The 17,106-nt window shown below is 41.8% G+C and overlaps 1 protein-coding gene across 2 annotated transcripts in view; it reads left to right on the plus strand.

Annotated features, from left to right (window-relative positions):
• The first annotated feature begins 15,283 nt into the window (after positions 1–15,283).
• cacna1ia (calcium voltage-gated channel subunit alpha1 Ia) overlaps positions 15,284–17,106 on the plus strand; it is a 168,109-nt gene continuing 166,286 nt past the window's right edge. The window contains exon 1 of one of the 2 annotated variants that reach the window (XM_019357967.2): positions 15,284–16,418. The gene's annotated coding sequence lies outside the window, so the exon portion shown is untranslated. The remainder of the gene's footprint in view (positions 16,419–17,106) is intronic. The other variant, XM_019357968.2, reaches the window with a different exon arrangement.

Genomic DNA, 17,106 nt, shown 5'->3' on the forward strand with positions numbered 1-17,106 from the left:
GTTGATTATGACCTTTTTGAAGCCATAACCTAAGTTATCACATTCATCTTTTTTTCTGTCATTTGCTCATAGTGAAGTGGAGTGTAGAGCTGTTTCTTGCAGGTGCTCCCTAGCAAGAAAAACTTGCCTTAACTTGCAAATGTTCCTTCAAAATAGATGCCTGGAAAGACTCAGTCTAATTAACAATCTACAGAGCACAGAATTTCCTTTTTTTTTCCCAGTAAAATGTTCCTGTTTTGTTTAAAGAAATGCAAATATTAACCAGTAGATGTCACCATTGCTATAGTAAAGAGTGTAGATGGTAGGGGAAATGGTTCAGGTTACTCTCTGCCAACAAAATGTATGCTTCTTTGGCAGTGAGTTATTTTTGTGAAATTTTTAGTATAGTTAGACACAAAATCCTGTCCTTGGTTGTCACACATCAGATATCTGATTCCTTACTATCCAAACCCCAGTATTGAAATGCTGTGGTGTAAACTGTACATGTACTGTAGTTAAGGCAACTGAAAGAGTTTCCATGATGTGCTGTGCTTGAAAGTGAGAGAAGAGACTGGCATGTTAAGCACTATTCATATGATCTGACCAGATTGCAAAATGCCTGCTGCCAAACAAAATTTGCTTCAGATGCTGTAAAAATCAGAATATGATTAAAAAAAATAATCAGTAGAAGCTCTATTGAGAGTGTGCTTTTGTGTGAGCTTGTGAGCCTTATAATAATCTAACCTGATGTAACACAGGGCAATATGTGTGAAGCTGACTTAAGAAGGGATAGACAGACAAGAGGAAGCAAAGAACAGAGCTGACGTCTAAGGACAGGTTCCCATGCTCTGATCCTCTAAGACAAAAGGCTGATGGGATCATGTTGGATGATGCTTTATTCTTTGTTAGATTTCATTACTAACATGTCTTTGCAGATGCTGTATGTGAGTGCATGAGGTAAACACAGCTCTGAAAACACATGGTGGTGTCAAAGGTTGATGACTAGAGGAGCAAGTTTGTATTTGACGATGACCACAGTTCAGTCCCTCTTGCTGTTCAGTGCTCCTCACCTCTTATCTTTGCACTTTCTTCACCTTCTGAAGAGCTATCTCTTAATTAGAAACTTATTTCAACACCTCTCTTCTTCATTATTTTGTGGCGGATGAGATCAATATGCAAGGGCTGTGACACTGATTTACTCCAGCGGTTCTTAAGCTTTCTCTGACGTGCTCCAATTGAGAAGCCATAAAAAGTTCACGCCCCAGAAGCTGTTCTTTTATTTATTTATTTATTCCTTTTTCATTCATTCAGAACAGAAGGGATTGAAGCTGAATTTTACCTTAAAAAGGTCTGTACAATAACATCATTTATTTTTATTTATTTATTTTTTTTTACCTCCAGTGACTCTGCACTCTATCAGTAGAGCTCACCCCACATTTTGAAAATATGTGACGCTCTTATTTTTGGGTTTGTTCTGCATCCACTTAGATCATTTTAGCTCAGCTTGAAACAGGACCAACTTGACCTGCAAATAGGGATAGCGACTACTATCAGGTGACCTGTCATGCCAATCTGAATGTCTGTTCCTCAGAAATGTTTGATGGGGTGTGTGTTGTTCCATTACACTGATCCATTATCTCCATTCTTACAAAAAACAAAAAAAACACTGGGATGCTTGTGGGAAGGACAAAAATGCCTTCAACACATCCAATCAATCATGTTAGAGCTTTGATTAACACATTTAAATTACCTTGCTCATAGTAGGCCCCAGAGGAAAACACACACAGCTACAAATGCACACAAACACACTCTCACATACTCATTTCTGTAAATGCGTGCGATTTCAGCTGGCAGACAGCATATGCAGTGTTGTCAAGTCACTAAATCCATTTCATGTAACGGGTACCGTGCATGTTTAACACATTCATTTCCTTCACCTGTGCCATGTCACTTTTCCAGTGTGTGTGAGTAAATGTGCTGAAATGTGTGGAATAGAATGATTCACCTCAGCTTACATAAAACCTTTGTCTATATTTAGTGCCAGCATGACTCCAGATTTCTGCACTGAAGCTATCAGCCACACATTGAGATGTGCGTGGGCCTGCCCTGAGCTGACTGCGGTCCTGGAATCATGCTCTGCAAAAATGAAAAATAAATATGAGTTTAAGCATCTCTTGAATGTATAATGGTCCATGTGCATTGATGCTGCACAGCCATGTGTAAAAGGTGACGAAAAGCGAGTTTAAAGAGGAAGAAGAGAACGATTTATCTGACACTGGGCAGGTATGTAATTTTTTGCTGCAACATCACTGAACACTAGGCACGCAGATGAAACACAATGTGATAATACAACAACAACAACAAAAAAGCCAACAAAGGTCTGCAATATCCTAGCTATCCCAGCCATTAATACACCAAGATATTAAATTGTAAGTGTAACATTGATATTGATAGACTGTTTTTTTTCATTAATGATTTTAAAAACAGTTTTTTATGGGATATAATGCAATGGTTCATAATGGATAACCTTTAGAAATTTATAAAGAATTTGGTCTCAGAAAGAAAAAAAAGTAGAATTTTGTTAATTAGAAAATTAACTTAGCCTCACTTTTGAAAAGGAGAACCAATCGTTGGATATTATACTGAAGAAATTGTCTCATATGTAGCTTTTGTTACTTATTGGTGTCCAAGAACGGTCTGTTGTGCAACTCTGCATATGAATTGATCTTCATTAACAGAAACACTGAGAACAAGTCCATTGTTCACGATTACTTCACACAGTAATTGAGCTGACTGTAAAACTGGCCATGCTTTGCAGTGAGTGAGAAAGATTCTGCCAGAAACCGTGGTGGTGTTTGGGCCAACTGTTGTGATTTTTGAATCATGTTGTTCTTTCATATTTTTCACTTTTTCCACTGTGTGAATCTGCAGTAATCATGTTCAGACAATAATGGGCAGTAATATTATTGTGTTGTTAATAGAGCCCCCTTTGATTTCCAGTTCAAAAGCAAACTGCCCCTTGAACAAAAGACATATCCAAGCTCCCCACCTTTGGTGTGACATTCAGAGTGATATGACTGACACTGATATTCTTTGGTTGTGCACTGGGACTGATAAAACCTGAGCTGGGTTGTGACCCTGAAGCACAGCTTGATTCTCAGATGTGTACCATATAAGATGTCTGTCTATCTATAAATATCAGACTGAGTATGATACGTTCTACGCTTCTCAATTTGGTGACATTAAGAAACTTTTATGTGAACCAAAAGATTGTCACATTATCGAAGTCAAGTGTTAATTTCTATCAGTGAGTCTGTGTGTAACTCAGCATAGTATGTGAGCCTTTGCTATAACACACTATGAGTTTCGTCTAGGTTATGACAAATGAAGAGTCCGTTTGTCATACTACAGTTTCAAACTCTTGAAATTAAGAGTTTAAGCTGAAGGTAAGCGTTTGCTCCCACTCTCATGTGGTATGCATAGGGACACCCTGCCAATCTGCTGTAAGCCCACAGTAATCAGACCTTGAGGCTGTATGGCAGAACGCATCGACCTGCCTGCTCAGCCAAATCACTGCAGGCTTATACTGTAAATACAGTTAAAGCCTGCATGCTTTATGGAATATTTTACATCTGACCTTTTAACTCTGCTGATTAACATTTCTAATGCAACACTTTCCATAGCACTTATAGTTATCTGTAAGTTTCCCCTTTCTGAACTTGATGTATTCACTTATTTTTGCTTTGCACTTTGAGTAAATGTGAATCCTAAATAGCAAAATTTTAAATGTATTGCTTTTCGGCAGCCGGAAACATAACATGTATTTAAAAGTCATGCCTTCCTTACAGTACAACATTCAAGCAAAGAAAGAGAATCAGCACTTAATGTGGCAATAAACTTGGAAAGTACAGCCATAATAGTAAAATATTTTAAACATGGCTGCCTCCTTATGCTACAGTAGTAAATTGTAATGTAGGAATTGTAAAGTAATGTAAGGTAGGAAGTTGTGGATCAGGTAACTATAAATGTTAAGGAGAGGACTAGCTCTACTGAGTGCTTATTGGATGCTGTCAAAATCCAGCACAAATTTTCATGTCCCCTTAAAATCAAATAAACAGTGGCTCGTTTGTGGGAGTTTTATGATTCATGTTTAAAATGTGTCCTTAAGGACACTATACTCTTTATGCGAGGAAATGGGGGTTCTTCTCATTTCAACAACTCAAAAATAAAAGAGCATGCATCAAAAACTTTTTTTGTAGACATTGTGAGAGCAGAGCTGTCAAATTAAACATTGTTCTAAGTGACAAAACTACACTGAGGGAGATGACAAGAAAGACACTGTGATTGTGGGTGTGTGTCAGTGATAAAATAAGCATATGGAGTCATGAGCTCTATTATAGTGTTAATACAGATTGCACTCTTGTTAGCTTTCTTACTGAACCTTTTAAACATACAGTAAGAGTTTACAATGCTTCCCCCCCCCATCTGTCTGTGCAGTTCACTGCTGACATGCTTTTTCTTGTGCATCTTGTACAGTCTTTCATTTTGTCTCTTAGTTGTTTTGATTTAAAAGCTACTCCCATTCTCTTGGCGAACGTGTTCTTTCGGTCACTACCCACAGCTCGTGACCAGAGGTGAGGGTAGGGACATAGATTGACTGGTAAATTGATAGCTTCGTTTTTACCCTCTTCACTACGATGGACCGGTACAGTGTCCGTATCACTGCAACTGCAGCACCAATCCATCTTTCAATCTCCCACTCACTTCTCCCATCACTTGTGAACAAAACCCTAAGATTCTTAAACTCCTCCACTTGGGTCAGGAACTCGTCCCTGACCCAGAGTGGGCATGCCACCCTTTTCCGGCTGAGGACCATGGCCTCAGATAAGTAGGTGCTGATTCTCATTTCCATCGCTTCACACTCGGCTGCGAAATATTTCAGTGCGAACTGGATGCCATCACCCGATGAAGCCAACAGAACCACATCATCCGAGAAAAGCAGAGATGAGATTCTGAGACACTCAAGTGAAAGCCTTCCGCCACTTGGCTACGCCTAGAAATTCTGTCCATAAAAATTACGAACAGAACCGTTACAAAGGGCAGTCCTGGCGGAGTCCATCACCCACCGAGAGCAAGTCCAACTTATTGCCGGCTATGCAGACCGAGCTCTTGCAACGGTTGTATAAGGATCAAATGGCCCATAGCAATGGGCCAGACACCCCATACTATCAAAGCATCTCCCACAGGACACTCCGAGGGACACGGTTGAATGCCTTCGCCAAGTCCACAAAATACATGTAGACTGGTTGGGCAAAGTCCTATGCACCCTCAAGTATCCTTGAGAGAAGAAAGAGCTGGTCCAGTGTTCCACGACCCGGAAGAAAACTGCATTGTTCCTCCTGTATCCGAGGTTCGACTAACGGACCGACCCTCATTTCCAGCACCCTGGCATAGACTTTCCCAGGTAGGCTGAGGAGTGTGATGCTTCTGTAGTTGGAACACACCCTCCAGTCCCCCTTCTTAAAGATGGGAACCACCACTCCGGTCTGCCAATCCAGAGGTACTGCCCGTGATCTCCACGCAACATTGCAGAGACTAAGACAGCCCTACAACATCCAGAGCCAGGGCCTCCGCTTCCGGCACACAATGCACCCGACTCTACGGTGCGTCCTGTGGATGGTGGGTCTGCAGGAGGAGGGGGCCCATGTCCCTTTTTTGGGCTGTGCCCAGCCAGGCCCATGGCCCGGCCACCAGATGCTCGACCTCGGGCACCCTCCCCGGGCCTGGCTCCAGGGCAGGGCCCCGGTAACCCTATCTTGGGCAGGGTCAACTGTTCCCTTGATTTTCTACTCATAGGGGTCTTCTGAATCACTGGTCCCTCACACAGAACCAATTTGCGATACCAGTGGTCAAAAGTCCCAACATAGCCCCTGGATCCCTGGGACACACATACCCCTCCATCACAATAAGGTAGTGATTCACAGAGGGACATTCAATTATATATCCGTTTAGTAGTGCCAGGGAAAGCAAGGCAAGCACTGCTTGTCCACTGAAATCTAAAAATAGACAACCATTAAAACCAAAATGAAAGTGATCTCTGCTCTCGCATCAGCATGGAATAAAGCTTCTCACCAATTTGCATTCATCCAATATATTACTACCACCTTCGGCCACAGTTGTCACTGAAAACTGGCTTAATTCTGCTTGACTCACCCACTGAAATCTGTAGTACATTTCGTGGTTTGCACTTGGTGAGCTGTGGTACAAACAGCTTGTTTTGTGACTGTTTGTGCAGGCACATTATGCACCTCTGGTCTTTAATAAAAGACTGATGGGAGACCAACCTGCTAGGCAAACTGTCACTGGCTCTGCTTTCACTGCTCTGAGATCAGTTATCATCTGCACCCATTGTGTAGAAACAGAACTAGCATTAGCAAGTAAATGAGCTTCTGTGACTTATCATCTTAACAGATAACTTTCCTCTTATTAAGCTTAGTAGAGGCCTTAGAGTGTAATGTGAATGGGTTTTTAGTAACTCATTTAGCATGTTAGCAAGGAATTCCTTGACTATGAAGAGGGGATTTAAATCTTGCCATGCCTAGTTTAATAAAGAAAAAATCTTAACAGGTTCACCGTAACTGGTGGCATAGCAGCTTTGACAGATATCCATCTTTTATATAGTCAGCAGTGTGAACTAGGTCCCCTGTGATCCTGTGAAACATGCTGTTAGAAGACTGTTTTCCATTTTTCTGAAGATTTCAAGGTTTTCCTCTAACTTCTATCATATTATGACTATATACTTAAGAACTCTTTGGATATCTTTGGATTGGGTTGTTTTACATGCTTTTTCATTGGCTGCTTTATGGTGACTGAGTTTAAATTTAGTTAGGATCTGTCTGTGTTTCACTTCTGACTGAATGAACATGCACAGCTAACAAAAATCTTTTTATAGGTCAGAGTAGCACCGACGTTTGTGTTTTATTTTCGTATCTTGTTGATTTTTGGCCAAACAGATATCTGTTCATATATCTATTTCGTTCTTGCCTACTTCTGTACCTTGCCTGATCCCCATATCACCTTGGGTCCTTCACACCCCTCTCTGAATTCATCTCTTCCTTTATCCGCTCCAGTGCCTTTTGCCACCATTGCCTTTTTTCTCTCTCACTTGCCGTCTTCTTCGTCTCTGAAGAAATGTTTCTCATAATCTCTCTCCCTAATTCTCCAGGTTTACTCACACTCACCCCTTCAGGCAGGGTGAGTCAGGTGTGACCACATCTCTGATTTCCGAGTGCTGCCTGGGTCACAGATCACACACGCTAACAAACTACAATCTCTAAACAGTACAGCACATACTCCCCAAGCTTCTACAGATATGTCTTTTTATATCTGTCTGACTCTTGCTCACCAGTCTAGCTGTGGTCACCTCACAGTTCAGTACACAGGTGTGTAGACTTGTCCATGTGTGTTTCACTGCACAGGTCAGTGCAATGCTGTGTTATGTGTGATGCATTTTCCATGTGGTTTATTATTCAAATAATATGTACTCTGTGTATGTCTGTGTTTATGAATAATATCAGAGCATCAGAACACTCACACAACACATAATAATATATTCGCTTTGTCTGTGCAGCTTGTATAAATTCCTACAGGAGAAAGCACTTGCGGTGTGTTGCAGCATATGTTGCATTATCTTCAAATAATGGCACCAAAGATATTGTAGAGTATGTGACGTACTTTCCATATGTTAGCCGTTATTACCAGCTGTGATAGCACGGCTGGTATTTTCTGGATTTTATGAGTTTGTCTTTGAGTCATCATAGCAAAATATATTCACTGGGAATCACATGGCAGCAACTCAATCCATTTAGGTATGCAAGCATGACCAAGATAATCTGCTGAAGTTCAAACTGAGAATCAGAATAGGAAAGAAAGGTGATTTAAGTGACTTTGAAAGTGGCATGGTTGTTGGTGCCAGATGGGCTCGTCTGATGATTTTAAAAACTGGGATTTTCCCACACAACCTGAGAATTGTCTAAAGGAAATGGTAACTCAGATTAGCACTAGTTACAATGAAGGTGCAATCTGAATGCATAACATGTCCAATCTTACACTGCCACCCATGTCAGCTGAAAACAGGAAACCAAGCCTAAAGTTTGCATGGCCTCACCAAAATTGGACCACAGAAGACTGAAAAAATGACCATGTCTATCACTTTATGGTCACAGTGTACCCATCTTCTAATGGCTGCTTCCAGTGAGATAGCATGCCATGTCACAGAGATCATCTCAAATTAGTGTTTTGAACATTTTTCGAACATGCAATCAAATGGCCTCCACAGTGAACAGATCTCTGTCCAATGGAGTGCCTTTGGGATGTGGTGGAACAGATATGCAGCCAATAAATTGTTGCAGCTCCAGACCAAAGTTTCTGAGGACTGTTTCCAGCATCTTGTTGAATCTATGCCATAAAGAATTATGGCAGTTCTGCAGCCAAAGGGGTCTAACCTGGTACAAGCAAGGTAGGTGCTCCTCACTGGCACATCAGACCTGTGACAAAATATTTCAGCAATCAGTGTTTTTGCATCATGTGAATTATTCTTTACACTCACACCAACACAAATATATATGTATATTGTATAATGTTGGGAAATGTTAAATGCAAGAAATCGCAGAAGGGCTGCCTTCAGCTTGTGTGAGTGATCCTGTGCACCTTCTGTAGTGGAATCTATCACAAAGACAGTTTTAAGAACTTTGGCCAGCATTTCCATGTCTGCCTATCTGCAGGTGAAACACATCAAAGCAAATTCCTCAGCCTGTATACAGATATCATGACTGTTAATATGAGCATGGCACCAGTTCATTGTTTACAGGTGGCTACAGATGGATCTCTACCCTTGCCTTCTTTTTTTCAATCACCCCTGTCCTTATCTTTTTATTTCTTATTTTTATCCCTGCACTAAAAGCACCCCCTCACTCCCACCTCTTCCCATCTCCATTCTCAAACCACAGTCGCCTCCACTGGGCTCCACTTGCTACTTTTCTTGCATGTCTCCGTGAATGTTTGGATCGATAGGAGCTGGCTGCGTAATAGAATTAGGCTCTAATGGAAAGTACAAACTAGCTTTCTATTTACTAAATCCCTCCAGGGGATTCTGGGTAGGTTAGGAGGAGACTGCGAAATGAGACTGTAGTTGAAGGCATATGTCCGCGATTTTAATGTGAATAGTTGAGTGTGTGTGTCTCTCTATGTGTGTGCATGATAGTGCATGAGGGGAAGTGAGATGCTGTAAATAGACTTGAAATCTGGTCTAACTGGTGTGAATTCTGCTGAAGTCATCTTGACGGTTGGTAGATGGATTTTTTCCAGAAGTGGCTAGGGATAGCAGAAGTAAGAAACTTCTCTCTGTGCATACCTGTAAATGTCTAAAAACTAGAGCTCTTAGATCACATCCATCTTTGAAAATATTATAGTTATAAAAGATTAATTTGGGAATTAGAGCTATGTCACAGCTTACAAAATGTGAGGCAGTCCCGCAAACTGCAGGAGAATTCATAATTCAGTTGCAGTTTACTCATTACTCACATTTCAGACAAAACCCATCTTCAAACCTGTTCTTGATTTAGATCTGTACCGCACACCTGCAAACTATATTTCGCTATTACATAGAAAATGGTCTGTCCACTGTAAAAATACATGTAAACACTCAACCAAGGTACAAAAAAAATCCTTTCAAGAGGTTCCCACTGCAGGTGTCTCCAGGAATATAATGGCATCATAGCACACAAAAACACAGACAGACTCACAAGGTGAAATTGACACCAGCCACAGAGTAACAGCAGCTATACTTGGTCCATTGGATTGCTGTTTGTGTTGCTTTCACACAGGATGCTGCAAACTCTTTGCTGCCTGCTGGGTTCAGCTCACCGTTCGAGGCAGAGCAAAATAGGCTGCGTTTTCAAAACTCCCAACAAGGTGTTAGGCTGTTTTCTGTACCTCTTTTCCTCACTCCCTCAATATCTCCAATACAGCTATAGAGCTGCGGGAGGAAAACATAACAACTCTAAGCTGTGTTTGACACATTGCCTAGCTACAACTCAGTGATTGTAAAAGCAATCACCTAACGTGCCTACTTGGATGGAAACCTGTTTCAGAGAAATGTTTTTCCTCCTGTAGTCTCGATACAAACTCAGATGCATGCTGTATAATTCGGGTAATTCAGACACATGATGTTAAGTTTTCCCAGCCTTCTTCCTGCTGGATGGTTCCAAACTTCAAGACCCTGGTGTCTGCAAGAACTCCCAAGCAGACCACTGTGCTTAGCTGAAGTTCATAGTGCCGTGCAGTAATTTTCGCACAATACTCAGTATTTTGCACATTTCCATTGCACTGTCTTGTGTCTGTATCGTCCTGTTCTGTCAAGTGTTGCACTGTCTTGTCTTGGGTTTTTTTGCAATTTTTGCACATTGCACTTTACGTAGTCCTGTGTTTGAGGAATACAAATGGAAAACACTCGCCAGCCTGCCCCAGACCCTGACACATAAACTATGCTTTCCCATCATCCCCAAAGTATTGCACTATCTTCGCTTACACTGTGATACATTATGTAGAAGGCGTGTTATACTGTATATCCAGTGCTAAGTAATAGATTTGTGGTAACCGAGAAGACAGTTTTGTAATCAATTAATATGTGGAAGGGTGCATTTGTACCCAAACTCTGATCACTTCCTAATTAGAGCTTTGTGAAATCATATGATAGCATGCGAAAACAAAAGTACACAATGAGTAAAAAGAAAGTTCAAAATCAAGTCAAAAACAAACACTCAAAAGGCAAGAATCAAACTCCCGTGTCATGATGGAAAGCCAGAAGGGCCGTCTTTAACCCACCACTCCTGCATCCTTTTGTCCTTATGGAATCCCTCCATCCAGCCTTTCCATTCAGCAAAGCAAACTAACCAAGATCGAATAAGGTGATGAATGCCTGCTGGGCCTAGGTAGAGGAGACTGTTTACTGATGATATGAACAGCAACCGAATGGGCTAATAAGATTCAAAAGAGGCAGTCACAGCTGGAAATATATGAATTTTTTTGTGAGGTCAATTAGAGTTTTCTATAATAAAAGCAAAAGTAGCAATAAGTTCATAGAAAAGTAATTCAAAGCACTGAACATGTGTGTGGATGCATCAGTTTGTTCACTAAAAACCAAAATACAAAATTTGATATAATAGTGTAATTAACTATTACAATTTACACAAAGCACAATGTGTTCTTGAATGTTTGGCTGCTGTTATTGCTTAAATGGTAAATGGCCTGTATTTATATAGCGCTTTAATAGTCCCTAAGGACCGAGGCTGCCGAACACTGGCGCCACCGGGCCCTCTGACCACCACCAGTAGGCAACGGGGTGAAGTGTCTTGCCCAAGGACACAACGACCGAGACTGTCCGAGCCGGGGCTCGAACCGGCAACCTTCTGATTACAAGGCGAACTCCCAACTCTTGAGCCACGATCGCCCCTTAAGCGCTTAAAAAGATTATAAAGCCGCATTCATACTAAACGAATTCTGATGGGAATCAATTACATTTCTGAAATTAAAAACATTGCTCTTTTTTTAAACAAATTTTATAATATTTGTTTGAAAGAAAATCAATGCCAAAGCATAAAACTGACACCACACAGCTAAACAAACAATCTAGTCCACTGGGCAAAACATCACAGTTGGGGTTTAATGGAAGTAGAGCTGATGTGTAAATTGCTTTTGTTGTGGCTGCGTGTAGATTTGACAACCCAGACCTGGTAAATGTGAATACTTCTTCCTTTTTCTCGACTTATCTCACCTCTAGTCTCCTCTCATCTTTTGTATTCCTCCTCTAATCTTCCAATCGTCTTTAATCTTTGCTCTTCACACCCATGAGCCCAAGATTCCTTAATTCTTTATTTTTCCTGTCAGCAAACCCGCTTTGTTCTCCCGCTCTCCTTAGCCTCGGTTCCTCCCTGACAGTCGCTTTTCTCCAGTGGCACCGCAAGAAGGAGTAACATGACTCGACCGCGAGGACACCTCAGTATGGCCTAGACATGATTGATGTGAAGACACACACACACACACGAGGGCGCTTATCCGTTCAAAGGTGAACACATGTCCAGTGAACTGGCACTCTGAATGTTTTATAAGAACACAGGGGAAACAGTTCAAGTTTCAGCTTTGTGGGCATATGTGTGTATAAAACAAGATCCTGTCAGAGAGGCATACAAAACTGACAGACACACAACAAGTGCTCTAAATGAGACATTTAAGACATTACAGAGGATGAGAATGAGAGCTGGGACAACTCTTTTATGTCATATAGGATTACACAAATTAATGCAGTGTCTCTTTCTGGCTTCATACGACACTCATATGGTGTTTTAGTGTGGCTACCTGGATGGTCACAGCTGTTTTTAACAGTATCTAGATAGAGGGTGTCTACTATGTGCCTGTGGCACTAATCACTTTCCCCAGATTCCTCCAAGCTCCAGGCACCTTCAGGACTCCCCCTTATCTCTGCCCAGTGAGCGTGAGAAGTCACACTTTTACACTTAAACACAACTGCTAACACACACACACATGCACGCCTGCACACACACGCGCACCTTGGGATGTAGCCTATCTCTTCCCAGCAGCCCTGGAGGTTGTGTACAACTGGCATATCTATGGAAACCAGCCACTATCAGTGCAGTCATCCAAAGTGACATCCCAGATTTGAGCAAAATTTCACATGATCTTTCAGGCATTTTTGGTCGAAATAACATTGATTCTGAAAACAAAGTCAAGCGGATCATTTTATGTTAATACTGAGAAATCCACTGTTTTGTGGCTTTCCACTTGTAATCACCATTGGGCCAAAGAAACTTTTTTAAGGGAAACTTTCTCATTAAGCCTAATTATCAGGTTCGCTTAATGGCCAGGAAACAGCTGTTTCTCGCTGATTTTTAAACCACTCCATTCTTTGACATGTGATAAACACCAAAAACAAACCCAGGAAGGTTTGACAACATCTCCCAGTAAATGTCAGTAGTGAAATAGCTTCATCCCGACTCCAACGTGTTTATTGAAATCAGTCTTCTGCTCAGTCGGGAGGCACGTTTAGGTATGAATCAGCAAGCTCTGTGAAAGCAGTGTTACTCAGCACTGCTTTCAATATTAAAATCATGCGAGGCTGATAGTTTGAGTGCAAATCCTGCACTACAACAGCCCTGAATAAATTAAAAATAAAAAAAAATATACACCAGAGGAATCATGATGTCACTGCTTGATTGCACTGCGCTGATGCCATGCAGTGTGACATGAAGAGACCAGATGTGATCAGATGTGGTGTGACACTGGCGACATGATGTGTTCTGATGTGATGCAATGCGAGTCCTGTTGTTTTCAGATATTCCCACCCTCTTCAGTAACTGATACTGCCTTATGAATGTTGTAACACTTGTGATGCCAAAGTAGCTTGTCTAAAAATAAATAAATACATAATTTTAAAAAAGAGAGAAAGAAAAAGGAAAAAAAATCCAGCAGTAGCAACACCACTTTGGTGATAAATCTTCTTTTACTACTTTTCAAAATAGGAGGAGGTTTGGAGCTTGTATTTTATCATTAAAAGCACACATTATACCCAATATCGTTTTCTTCGTTCTACCTACAGTACTAATTGCCCACCCCAAGAATTGTATTTCCTCGTAAGTGCCAACTCAGACAATGCACACAGTCAGCAAATATCCCCACTAAGTTCCCACTGTGCTCCCTAAACCTCAATTATTCACAACTTATGAATAACGCACTTTACCTCAAGCTGCCAAGTGGGGGTATTTTTGCCCATGGTGGCTTGAATTAGTCATAAACTCACAATGGCAAAACATGCAATTTTCATGTCTCTGGCTTTTTTTCCTTCATGAGGTATTAAAGTGCTATAATAAGTATTTTGTGGTCAATACATGTAGAGAGGATCTAAAACTAACTCATGTGGTTCAGCTAGCTGTCAGTGTGACTGACCTGGCAGGTGAAGGGCTGTAGTCATGTTTAAGTGATTTGAATTCTCTGCAACCTTATTCTCCATACTGCACAGGTCAGTATTATTATTAATGACTAACAAACAGTAAAATGCATTTTTACCCTATAGACCACATACGTTATGCTCAGATTTAGTAAACCCTCCATTATTATTGCTTTGTTGCCTGCTCAAAGGAAAAAGCACCCTTCCCACCGACTGCTGTATTGATGGATAATGTAAAGTAGAAGCAAAGTTTCGACCTCTGCTGTGAAGTTTTAATGAAAACCGCTCTATTTTGGACAAAGCTGTAATAACTGGAGAGTTGTCGACTTGAATATGATTAGACAGAGAGGTTAAAGGAGGTAAAAGCCAAGAAATAAACCCAGTGCAAGGAAGTATCTCAAGAGCTTATGAGAAGGTTGACCGAGTGCTCTGACCCCTCAGCGGAGGAGGTCAAATGGAGGGAAAAGGAGAGCAATGGCCTATATTAATGTGAGTCCTTCCAAGTGAAAAGTTTTCAGCACATTGGACAGCCCTGAGAAGGTAACGTTGGCTTGTTAGCTGTCCATGGTGCTGAAAGAATATAAATGAAGACACTAGAGAATAACAGCTACTAAACAGAGTGTCTGTGTGCATGTGTGTGAATGAGCGTGTGGGCGCGTGGCTCTAGTCATGCCCTTCCCTAACTTCAAAAATGATATTTTCTTCCCAGCTGATTTTTCATCTGCATTAAGCACACTCCAGGCGACTTCTCGTCTCTCTTCTCTTTCATCTCTTCTGGGACCAAAAGTTAACTCTACTCTCTGCCTGTGCACGGAGCTAACACAACATACAGTATGCCTCATCACATGCCCAGTCGCAACCCGCTTGCCCACGCGATCCACGGTGCACTTCCCCGCGTGCACCACGTTGTCTGTCCCCTCGTGATATCTCCAAAGTTGCTCACGGGCGAGTCTTTCGCGTTCACGCTGCGATGGTGCGCTCGCTTGTCCGATCTCATGAAGACACGAAACCCTCAACCTGATAATCCACCGCTGTGTGCGCGTCGGACTCGCGTGTGCGCTCGTGTGCGCGCTGCTACTTACTGCTACATTACTCCGGTGTGTCAGCTCACGGTGCTGGTGTGAACTGGTTATGAGGTATGCCTCGTCAAATATTGGAAGCCACCCCCCCCACATTAATTAAATGTGGTTAGCCTCAGTCGATTGAGTGGGTTGTGGACAAGCCGTAACAATAACAAGCACTTTCCATGTGAGGACTGAAAAAAAGGGAGTGTGTACCTTATAGATCATGCCCTACGTCTCCCTCTCTCTCTCTCTCTCTCTCGCTCCGATGTCTCTCTCTCTCTCTCCTGCGCGCTCTCTCTCTCTCTCTTGCTGAGAACTCACCCACGAGAAAGGTTTTGACGCGCCAGAGACGAATTAATCTGCCCGTGGAGTGTGGGATTCTCTGAAAAAGCTTTACTTTTTCCTTCCCTGAGCATATAGCCGTCCAAACTAGGTAAGATTTTAAGACGTTTGTCTGTCCGGGGCGATCCTTGGGTGAACCTTTGTGAGATATTTTGGCTGCACGGAAATCCGGGCTTGACAGATGCGCCCCTCCATCGCCTATTCCACCGGGAGGGAGGTCTGGACGCACGGTGAAGTGAAGACGATGCTGTAATAGAAATGTTTGTGGTCTACCCTGCAGGGAATTAACTGTTGCAGTTGGTTCTCTTAGGGGGAGAAACACAAAAAGAAAAAAAAGGCACGCCTTTTGGATACGAGGTCCTAAGATAACAAGTTGCTCATTGAAATTTGCGGAATCGTCTGTGAAGATGTGCGTTTTTTCTTCATGACAATATTTTGTGGGAACTATGAAAAGGGAGAGGATGTGCACGCTATTAACCAACACTGGGTCTGACGTTTTCTCTCTTCGGCTTCGTAGGATTTTTTTGCAGTGTGCTCAGTCAACGTGACCATGTTAAAAAAAAGTGTTCCCAAATTCCTTTGCGCATACAGCTTAAACTGGAAGCCGAAATATTGATCATGCTGGACGTTCACAGGCTGGAAGCGATCTTTTAGTTGCCTCGAAATAAAAGTTGGCTGATGTGAGAGAGCAACGTTTAAATTCTTACTTGATTTTGTTCTCTGCTTTCTGGAAATGTGAGCCCGGCGGTGACCGGCGCGCACCACACAGAGTCGCCAAGGCTTCGACGCGCAAACCAATTTTTTTTCCGTCGGGGAACCGGGCTTTGCATCGCAGCACCGCAGCGACGTTCTCGCCTTTTCTCGCCGAAATGCCTCCGTATGCTGCGATTCCATAAATGGCTGGTGGATACTGATTCTCCATGGTGTTCACCGGCCAGGTGGATGAAAGAAGACGAAACCTCTGCTGTTTTGTTCAGTAAACCCTGGACACACCTTTTTTAATGTCAGTCAAGGTAAGTTTGGCCTGTTTCCACTTCAGGTGTTTCTCGCATGTTGCTGTGGGCACAGTCATGAGCTGTGATGTTACACGTTGTTAAAACAAGCTGAAGCCAAGCGCTCAGATGAGGCAAAGGTATTGAATGTTCTTTAGACCTGTAGCCCCTGAAATCCGACAAGTGATGTGCTATTTTCTATAAATATATCTTATTTTATTTTTTTTTGTAATTATTCAGGATTTCTGCAATGTGAAATATTTATCGAAACAACGTGGCTCGAAATAAGACCATCTCCTCTTCTCTAAAAGAGGGGAAAAGAGTGAATTAAGAATGACTAGGTGTAGATAATCATCACTGCAACTAGATTTTCTGCTTTCTTTTCATTTGCATTTAAACAAAAGTATATTGTGCGTACACTTTTAATGTATATAAAAGCCAAAATGGAATTTTCTCTATTTTTAGGATCCTTCTTGACAAAATTGTGGACATGTGATTTCGATTTTTTTTACCCTGCATGGTAGCACATAAAGTTGCTTAGGGCCTTGTGTATTATGTCTCCAGGCATAATGGACAGACTCTAATGAAAACCGATCTGATCACAGAGGCTGCAGCCTGACTGGGGTGATCGGCCTTTTAAACCTATCTCACCTTTTTGTTTGGTGGAAATTTTTTTGCCATAAACCTTTGCAGTTTAAACAGTGGGCAG

The sequence above is a fragment of the Oreochromis niloticus genome, linkage group LG4 (genome assembly GCF_001858045.2).
Source record: "Oreochromis niloticus isolate F11D_XX linkage group LG4, O_niloticus_UMD_NMBU, whole genome shotgun sequence".
Taxonomy (NCBI): Eukaryota; Metazoa; Chordata; class Actinopteri; order Cichliformes; family Cichlidae; genus Oreochromis; species Oreochromis niloticus.